Below are 9,101 nucleotides of genomic sequence, written 5' to 3'. Positions count from 1 at the left end.
CTGGTGTCAGCCTAACTACCGCTCAACATCAGCACCATAGAAATAAGAATGAATTTTGTTGCACATTTATTCCAAAAAGCTAATATACCTGATCACAGAAATATTCATTTTTATACCATGGCATTGTTGAATATTCCTTTCTGATTGGCTTGAAGGGCATTCTAGGGCGTGCATTATTTCCATATAACGCACGGTATATTTGCACAGTAGAATTCAATGGCTGTGGTTCATTTTTACATGTTTTGTTTGAGCTGCTTTTGAAAGCAAAAGTCGAAGTGAAAACAGTATTGATATGATTGAATTCGATTTTCATAATAACAAGCTAGGACTGACGGTTTGATTAGCTAAACTAGCAAGTCTGTTTGTTTGGTTACCACGGCAACTGCTGTAGCTATCTAGTAAACTTGCTATCTACTTCAGTGGATGTTGAACACATTTCTAGTGGCAAACGGTATAAAAGGGATAATCATCAAGGGGCTCTATGCGTTCTCTGGAAAGTAATGCAACTCTGTGGAAGGTCAGGTCCACTCTGTTAGCGTGTCGTGGCCCCCCGTCGTTCATTATTTTCCATGGAACGCATAGCCCCTCGTTGATTGTCCCTTACTTATTATTTCTATGATCATCAGCACCAGCTCAATATCAGCGCCAATCGACATGACGTCACATAGCTGACAGACAAACTGAGTGAGAAGCAGTGACTGCACTAAAAAAATACAACATTGTGGTAGCTACTTGAACTTGACTAACAAAATGAAGTGTGTCATTGAAGGAAACCGTGTGAAAGTTATATTAACTTTAAGAATATAGACCAGGGGCATAAATGTTCAAAGTAAATAGCTAAAGTGCCAAACCTGGATAGTTAGTAGCTAACGTTAGGTTAATTAGCTAGCTAACCTAGCTCTTTAACGTTAGCTAGTTAGCACTCTAAAGTTGGCTAGCTCTTTGACTGCGTACTGTACCTAAACTAGTCACTGCTGATTGCTCCCTGGGGTAACTAAGCTAGCTAAAATGGAAACATTTGTGTCAGCTAGCTAAATATATTGACACATTATTACTGCTTGGTGAATTCCATCCACCAAACTGTCTCTTTTTGACAGCATTTGGGAAGGCTATTCATGCACTGGCACACATAGGTGATAAATTATGGTTGGATCCTATGGTGAAAGGTGTAAACATAATTGATTTACAAAGCTTTGTCAATTTAAAGTGGTACATAGCATTGCCCTGTCCTAACCCTAACCTTATGTCTATCATTATCTGCTTGGTCTGGTCTCTTGTAGTTGGCAATGCCCATTCAGCCTATGACTGCTTCCTCTTCACAACACTGTTCTACCAACACTACAGCCCAGACACAGGACCAGCCCAGGACTGTGGAACTGTCAAATACAAATTGGTAATGAAGGTAATGGCCAAGCGGTTCTGAATCTGCTGAATATGACCCCAAGTTATCTCAGGCCTCAGGGGAGATAGATGACTCTGACAACCGTTTGGAACAGTCCATCATAATTTCTTGTAAAATGTGTGACTTTATAATAGCTGTTTATTAATATACATCCATTGGTTTTAGTCAGTGGTGCCACTGTTTCGGTGCCTGGCTACTATTGAGCATAATGTGGATCGCTGTCAAATATCCATCAACCTCCCAGATAACCGGGTGATATTCCAGTTTCACTGAAGACTTAGTAGGAGAAAAGTCCAATAGCATGCTCTCAGATAAGATCTTGATTTATACTGAACAAAAATATGAATGCAACATGTAAGGTGTTGGTCCCATGTTTCATGAGCTGAAATAAAAGATCCCAGAAATGTTCCATACACACAAAAAGCTTATTTGTCAAAAATGTTGTGGACAAATTTGTTTACGTCCCTGTTAGTGAGCATTTCTCTTTTGCCAAGATAATCCATCCACCTGACAGATGTGGCATATCAAGAAGCTGATTAAACAGCATGATCATTACACAGGTGCACCTTGTGCTGGGGACAATAAAAGGGCACTCTAAAATGTGCAGTTTTGTCACACAACACAGTGCTACAGATGTCTCAAGTTTTGAGGGAGCATGCAATTGGCATGCTGACTGCAGGAATGTCCACCAGAGCTGTTGCCAGAGAATTGAAAGTTAATTTCTCTAAATATGCCACTCCCAACGTTGTTTTAGAGAATTTGGCAGTACGTCTCACAACCACAGCCCAGTAATAAAGCCCTTTTGTGGGGAAAAACTCATTCTGATTGGGTGGGCCTGACTTCCCAGTGGCCTGGCTCCCAAGTGGGTTGGCCTATGCCCTCCCAGGCCCACTCATGGCTGCGCCCCTGCCCACTCACATAAAATCCATAGATTAGGGTCTAATGAATTTATTTCAATTGACGGATTTCCTTCTATGTACTTAAACTCAGTAACTTTTTGGGAAATTGTTGCGTTTTATAATTTTGGTCAGTAAATATGTTAAGGACTTGTGTGTTGGTGAGCAACATCCAGTAGGTGCTCAATAATGATTTTGGAACAAAGTGGATTTCTCATCATCAGAATTTTCAGATTGCATTGCATGGTATCAACACTAGATGGCGGTGTTTTCCAACAGCGGTGTGTATCATACTTCTTGTGACAGGTATCACCAAAACACATAACCTGTGTTTCCAGGAGAGTGAAGCTCTGCAAGCAGTGTTTCCTTCTCACCTCTGCCCCAACGTACTGAAGGCCCAGGCCAGGTGAGCTGCCATAACATACCCCAATCTATCTCCTCATATGACATTTATGAAGAGTGATTCAGATACCGTCTGAGAATTACTACAGGGTATATGATGATTATTTATTTAATTAACATTTGTTTAATCTATTATTATTATTATTATTGTATTACATTTCTATTATTATTTTGGGCCAGACTTCTAGGCAGCATGGTGATGCACTTCCCGGTGTCTCAGGAGGAGATCACTCTGTCCATGTCCCCTCTGAGTGTCAATCTGAAAAAACACTATGAAGAGGAAAGTGGTGAGATTCTGCACTGTCTACACAGTATTAAAAACATACAAACATCAGAAACATATTGTTCCTAACTCCTCATTGTTCTGGGTGCAGATCAAATGAAAGCCATGCACACTGAGATGTCTTTAGATCCCAGTGAGTTTGACTACTTCCAGGTTGGAGTTGACTAAGACATAACCTTCTGTCTGAAGGAGCTGAGTATAAGGGGGTTATTTTGAGAAGGTCCTACATTTTCTGTCACATGAGCTTGTAAATATATGGGTGAATCACTGTCTGTTCTTGCAGACTCAGGGTTAATTCATTTTTAAGGGGTCTTATTTACTGCACTAGACCCAAGTGTCCAGGAGACTCCGTACCCTATCATTTTCAATGGAATTGACCCCTCCTGGGTGAGATTCTGTTTTATGACCGTAGTGAATCAAGTTATAATATGATATGTTTTTTGCTGCACGTGTACATTTTTTGTGAACAGACAGTAATAAGTAGTAGAGCACATGTATTGATTACCTAACTCTCATGCATGCTCCAAATAAACCCAAGTCCTCAGAGGACAAATATACATAAACATTGATCCAATAGCAAAATAAATCATATTGAGCCCCCCCCCCCCAGAATTTCAGTCATTTGGGATCCTGTGTTCACTTGAAATATAATAGTTTGTGTCATTATAAAGTACAAATAATGAGTTTCAATCTGTGGTTCGACCCACAACCTTTGATCCGACCCTAACATCCTGGAATGTTGTTGGGGGTACCCTATTGTGAAGTCCCTTCATTACACAGCAAAGCCATGAGCTGTTTCTATGGACTGCTTGCCTGCTGGACAGTGAGCCAGTCTCTACATTGCTGCTAGTCTTACCTGTCACAGTGTGTTAGAGGGGCTAGTGTCACACACAGGGGCTCTGGTATCTGGGCTTGGGACACAGCGAGTTCACTGAACACATGATTACCCCTTTCACTGTGATTGACCTCTACAACTTCAAAGGTCATGGCTAGCATACACAGCAACAAATCAAATCCAGTTTTATTGGTCACACATATTTAGCAGATGCAAGTGAGGGTGTAGTGAAATGCTTGTGTTCCTAGCTCCAACAGTGCAGTAGTATCTAACAATTCACAACAATACACAAATGTAAAAGTGAAAGAATTGAATTAAGAAATATATAAATATTAGGACGAGCAATGTCGGAGTGGCATTGACTAAAATACAGTGGAATAGAATACAGTATATACATATGAGATGAGTAAAGCAGTATGTAAACACTATTAAAGTGACTAGTGATCCATTATTAAAGTGGCCAGTGATTTCATGTCTATGTATATGGGGCAGCAGCCTCTAAGGTGCAGGGTTGAGTAACCGGGAGGTAGCCGCCTAGTGATGGCTATTTAACAGTCTGATGGCCTTGAGATAGAAGCTGTTTTTCAGTCTCTCGGTCCCAGCTTTGATGCACCTGTACTGACCTCGCCTTCTGGATGATAGCGGGGTGAACAGGCAGTGGCTCGGGTGGTTGTTGTCCTTGATGATCTTTTTTGGCCTTCCTGTGACATCAGGTGCTGTAGGTGTCCTGGATGGCAGATAGTTAGCCCCCGGGGATGCGTTGGACAGACCTTACCACCCTCTGGAGAGCCCTGCAGTTGCGGGTGGTGCAGTTGTCGTACCAGGTGGTGATGAAGCCCGACAGCATGCTCTCAATTGTGCATCTGTAAAAGTTTGTGAGGATCTTAGGGGCCAAGACATATTTCTTCAGCCTCCAGAGGTTGAAGAGGCACGACATTGATAATATTTGCCCTGACACCTAATGTACATTGCTGTCTAGCAGAGTAGCAGAATGTTGTGATCCACTATGACCTGTTATTCTCATGTGTGGTGAATGATCAAACTTTGAGACATCAGTTAATGATGAACGTTAGTTGTCTCCAAACATGCATGTGTTTAATGTATTAACCTCTTCTCTAGGGATTGTTGTAATTTTCTTAATCTCATGGTCTACGGGTGTCTGCCCACTTTGACGCTGCAGGAAAGTAAGTATCCTGGTCCTTGTGATTATACCTCTTTTTCTTAGATCCTAAATAAGGCCCCGAGTTTTTCCCGGTCTGGTCACATGATTGGAGAAATCTCAGTGCCCTGATTACAGGTATGCTGATGCTGTGCTCTGCTGTCTGTCAGGCCTGTGTCCTTCCTTGTGGATGACATGGTGCTGGAGGCCAGTGTGGTGTTGGCTACTCTTGTCCACCCAGAGAGCAGGACCCCTCCCAGGCTACAGAGGCCCAGGCTCCTGCTGCACTAAGGTAGCCATCACCATTTATTATACAGTAATTACACCACCACCAATAGGGGGGGTTCTGTATTTGGTGCAACATTGTGTAATACACAACATCACCAGCATCACTTGCTGCTCTTAATCTGATTCTATCTGTATCGTCTATTATGTCGTCGTCACCAGGGCAACCATAAGGGTAAATTCAATTATGTTTTATGTAGAAGTGGCCGAATTATTTCAAATAGACATTGACCAAATTATTTCAAATAGACAGGGAAGCCCTAGTTAGGGAACATGTTGTGGAAAAATGCAGGACATTTTGTCCTAGGGAGAAGCAGTTTCTCAATAGCATATAAAAAAGCAAACAGCAGTAAGTAGCCTTAAAGCGCTTGTCCAATCATGTGACAGTCACAGTAGAGTACATTTGAATCCTAGAACTAGAACTGGCTGTGCCAGTGATGTCCTCCTTACTGGAGGCAGTTTGCCATCATGTGCTTTTTTTGGTGCCTCAGTGGGTGTTGTGTTACAGAACAGTGCCGTGGTAACAGAGCCTGGCTATCTGGGGCAAGGACGTGCTGGCTGGGTTAGAGGCCTGACAGGCTGTAATCCCTACATCCCCTACAGTCACTAACCTGTTATGTTGCTGTGGCGATGATGTCACTCAGTGTGGCTCTCCTTGCCCGCCTCTATCTATTTCTCTAAGTGTCTGCTCTGAGCTGCCTGAGGTGGGTTTTGCACCAGTCCAAGTCGGATTATGATGACCATGTAGTTAACGCCTGTCAGGGCTCCCTCTTCCTCCCCAAGCTTAAACATGTCCTCTGTTATGTACCCACGGTTTCAAAGGAATTGTACATACAGTTCCGGCCAAATATAGTGGCACCCTTGCACTTTTCTTAGATAATTCCCTATTTCTCTTAAAATAAGTTGAAATTGAAAAACACTTTTGGTCTCCACAGCTTGTTATTGGATTTTCAACATTGCAGAACCAATTTTATTTTTGTAAACTTAAGTTTACAATTTTTTAAATAAAGACAAATGGCATAGACACCCTGGAGCTAGTACTTGGTTGCACAGCCTTTGGCCAAGGTAACTGCAGACAAATGCTTCCTATAACCATAAACGGTCTTGCTGCACCTTTCTACTGGTAATTTAGCCCACTCTCCAGCAGCACACTGCTCTAATTCTTCAATGTTTGATGGGTTCCCTCCACCAACTGCTGTTTTCAGATCTCGCCATAGGTTTTAAATGTGATTCAGATCTGAACTCTTTGCTGGCCACTCCAGAACAGTCCAGCGTTTCTTTTTGAACCATTCCTGGGTGCTTTTTGATGTGTGTTTGGGGTTGTTGTCCCCGGGTCCTCTCCAAATACTACCACTGCACCATCGAGAGCGTCCTGACCGGTTACATCACGGCCTGGTAAGGGAATTACTCCATCCACGACCGCAAGGCCCTCCAGCGGAGGGTGAAAACGGTCCAGTACGTCACCGGGGCCGTGTTTCCCACCCATCCAGGACATCCACTTGGCATGGTGCCTGAGGAAGTCCTGCAGTATCAACAAGGACAAGGTTTGACATAGAAACACCACATTTTTGGCAGGTTTTTTGAAATGATGTTTATTGATTATGAAATTATTACAAATATTAATAACATTCCACCAATCAGGTCACTAGGTCATTTGACTGCAGGAAAGGGCTACACTGGACTGACCACCTGCACTGACTCCCTGCACCTCAGCACACATGTACTCACACACATATTTCCTCTCCCCCTCCCTCTGTCTGCCTACAGCTTCCTCTTGTTTCCCTCTATGTTCCTCCCATTCGCTCCCTGCCATATAATGCTCCATCTAGCTCTGCCCCTCCCCTCGCTCTCCCTTACACACTGACGCACCATGCAGTTGTAATAACCCACGTGGCATAGTGGGTAACCTACGCGCTCATGAGAGCTGACCTCTTTAAAACACACTACTGTGTTATCTAGAAACTATATTTTCCCAATAGAACATAGCGTGCAAAATGAGATCTATCTCATCTAACTTCTATTAGATATCTACTGTATCTATGTATGTCTATTAGAATACATTAGACCTATTGCTTTAGTTTGTTGACTATCACAAATGTAGTTAGTTCATTTATATTGATTTAAGACTGACAGGCATAATCTGTTTTAAATCTTAAGCTGTATATAAAGATAGGCAGATCACTAGAGGGAAATGCTAAAGGCAGCCTTAGGGTAATGGTCCTTATATGCTCTCAGGTGGGGAGGTTTTGCAGAGCTTCCAGAGGGTGAGGCAGATGCTGGTCCCCCCCCCCCCCCCCCAGGCCCAGGTGTTTCCCTCTGCATGCAAGTTGCTAGTATCCAGCCAGGGAAGCCCAGTGTTCAGTGGAGCAGCCTTCATGAGAGAAGATTTTTACAGGGTGATGGTTGTACCTTTGTGCTGCCCAGTCTGGTGTGTTCCAGTGATACAGAAGATGGGGGAGATGACAGGGTCAGTGGTGCCCTGTAAGTTACCATAGAACAATGAACCAGCCAAGAACTGTTTTTATACCCTGCAAGTTTTTTCAGCAGATAATATTTTGTCTTTTTCCATCGTGTAGTGTCGTGACTTTACTTTCATTAATCTGATAACTGTTATTTATTTAATCAACTATGTTTAATTGTTACCCAATTAAATGAATCATGTAAGAATTAACTCATTAGGATTTGGGGCACCACAGAAGAGGTTATTTAAAGAATTACCATCTCCCGAATTAAACTCTAAAGATCTTTACCTATCACATTAATCTTCTGTTGTTCACTCTGGAAGATGGCCAGCCATGTCAGCGGTTCCCATTGGTGATGAGCGTAGTAGGATAGTCTCACCTAGATTCGCTTTTCTCAACATCCGCCCAGGACAGCTAACCAGCCGCACCAGTGATTGTCTGGGAGGCGAGCCTCACCTTGTGCCGATTACTCAGGCTTCAGGATTCAGACCACTTCACATGTACAACTGCAACCCGGCAATGTTCCGGTCCAAAGGAAGGTGAGTTTATTTCTTCACCTCGTGTTGAGGTTCAAAGTTCCAACCATTAGCTCCCGTTTCCTGGTCTCTGAGATTCAGCGTTTAAACCACTTTAGACATGGCTGCAACTCCCCATCTTTCCTGGTCTAATGTTATTTTTGTGGGCAATCCTTTTATGCACTCTGGCCAAAGGGGACGGTTCCATCAGGCTGACATGCTCTCTGACCTCAATCGGGGCGTGGCTACTTACTGTGCACAAAGTTATGTAAAACTAACTCTCTCTTATGGCTCCAAAAATCACATTCATATTTCATATTATACGCACAACGTATTGGATGAAAACTTGATAAAGGGGATATACTTTCCAAGTTACAGTATTTCTTCCATACAATTTATGACATCACAAAATGAAAAGCAGTATGACAGCTTTTTTTATAGCTTCCCACTGACCATTCCCCACATTCTTATGTCAGAATTATTGTTCCAGTATCCACTTTTGATGTTAAGAGTTTCGGTGGGAAAAGCCTATTAACAAAGACATTCCTCAGGTGGATTTTACTGGAGGGAGAGAAGGACCCCCCTTCTCCTGTAATTTATAACAGGGTGTGAACTGTCAAACCAGTCCAGTTCCCTCTTCACCTCTTCTGTGGGTGAGAGAAGGTCTGGTTATTGTAACCATTGCCAAGCTGATTTGACCCACAGGACCGTCATGACAAATGTAATTGTATTTAATATTTAAATTTGAGTGCTTTAAATGAAAGTTCATAAAGTATGGACATTTTGTTTTTACTTACAAATAAGTTATTCCAATGGTATATGTGCATTTATAGCAAGGAGGAGAGTATATTTGAATGTCAGA

The 9,101-nt window shown here is 42.5% G+C and overlaps 1 pseudogene across 1 annotated transcript; it reads left to right on the top strand.

Annotated features, from left to right (window-relative positions):
- The first annotated feature begins 500 nt into the window (after positions 1-500).
- On the top strand, positions 501-7,115 carry LOC106585308 (cell cycle checkpoint control protein RAD9B-like; annotated as a pseudogene). The gene is made up of 10 exons (XR_014382474.1): positions 501-517; positions 729-785; positions 1,099-1,402; positions 1,568-1,654; positions 2,157-2,190; positions 2,605-2,704; positions 2,881-3,044; positions 3,075-3,179; positions 5,126-6,806; positions 7,030-7,115. The product of XR_014382474.1 is annotated as a cell cycle checkpoint control protein RAD9B-like (transcript).
- Positions 7,116-9,101: the final 1,986 nt, after the last annotated feature.

Source organism: Salmo salar, chromosome 24, assembly GCF_965601325.2.
Source record: "Salmo salar chromosome 24, fSalSal1, whole genome shotgun sequence".
NCBI classification, from domain to species: Eukaryota; Metazoa; Chordata; class Actinopteri; order Salmoniformes; family Salmonidae; genus Salmo; species Salmo salar.
Note: the sequence above shows the minus strand (reverse complement) of the source record. Positions and strands in the feature narration are given on the sequence as shown.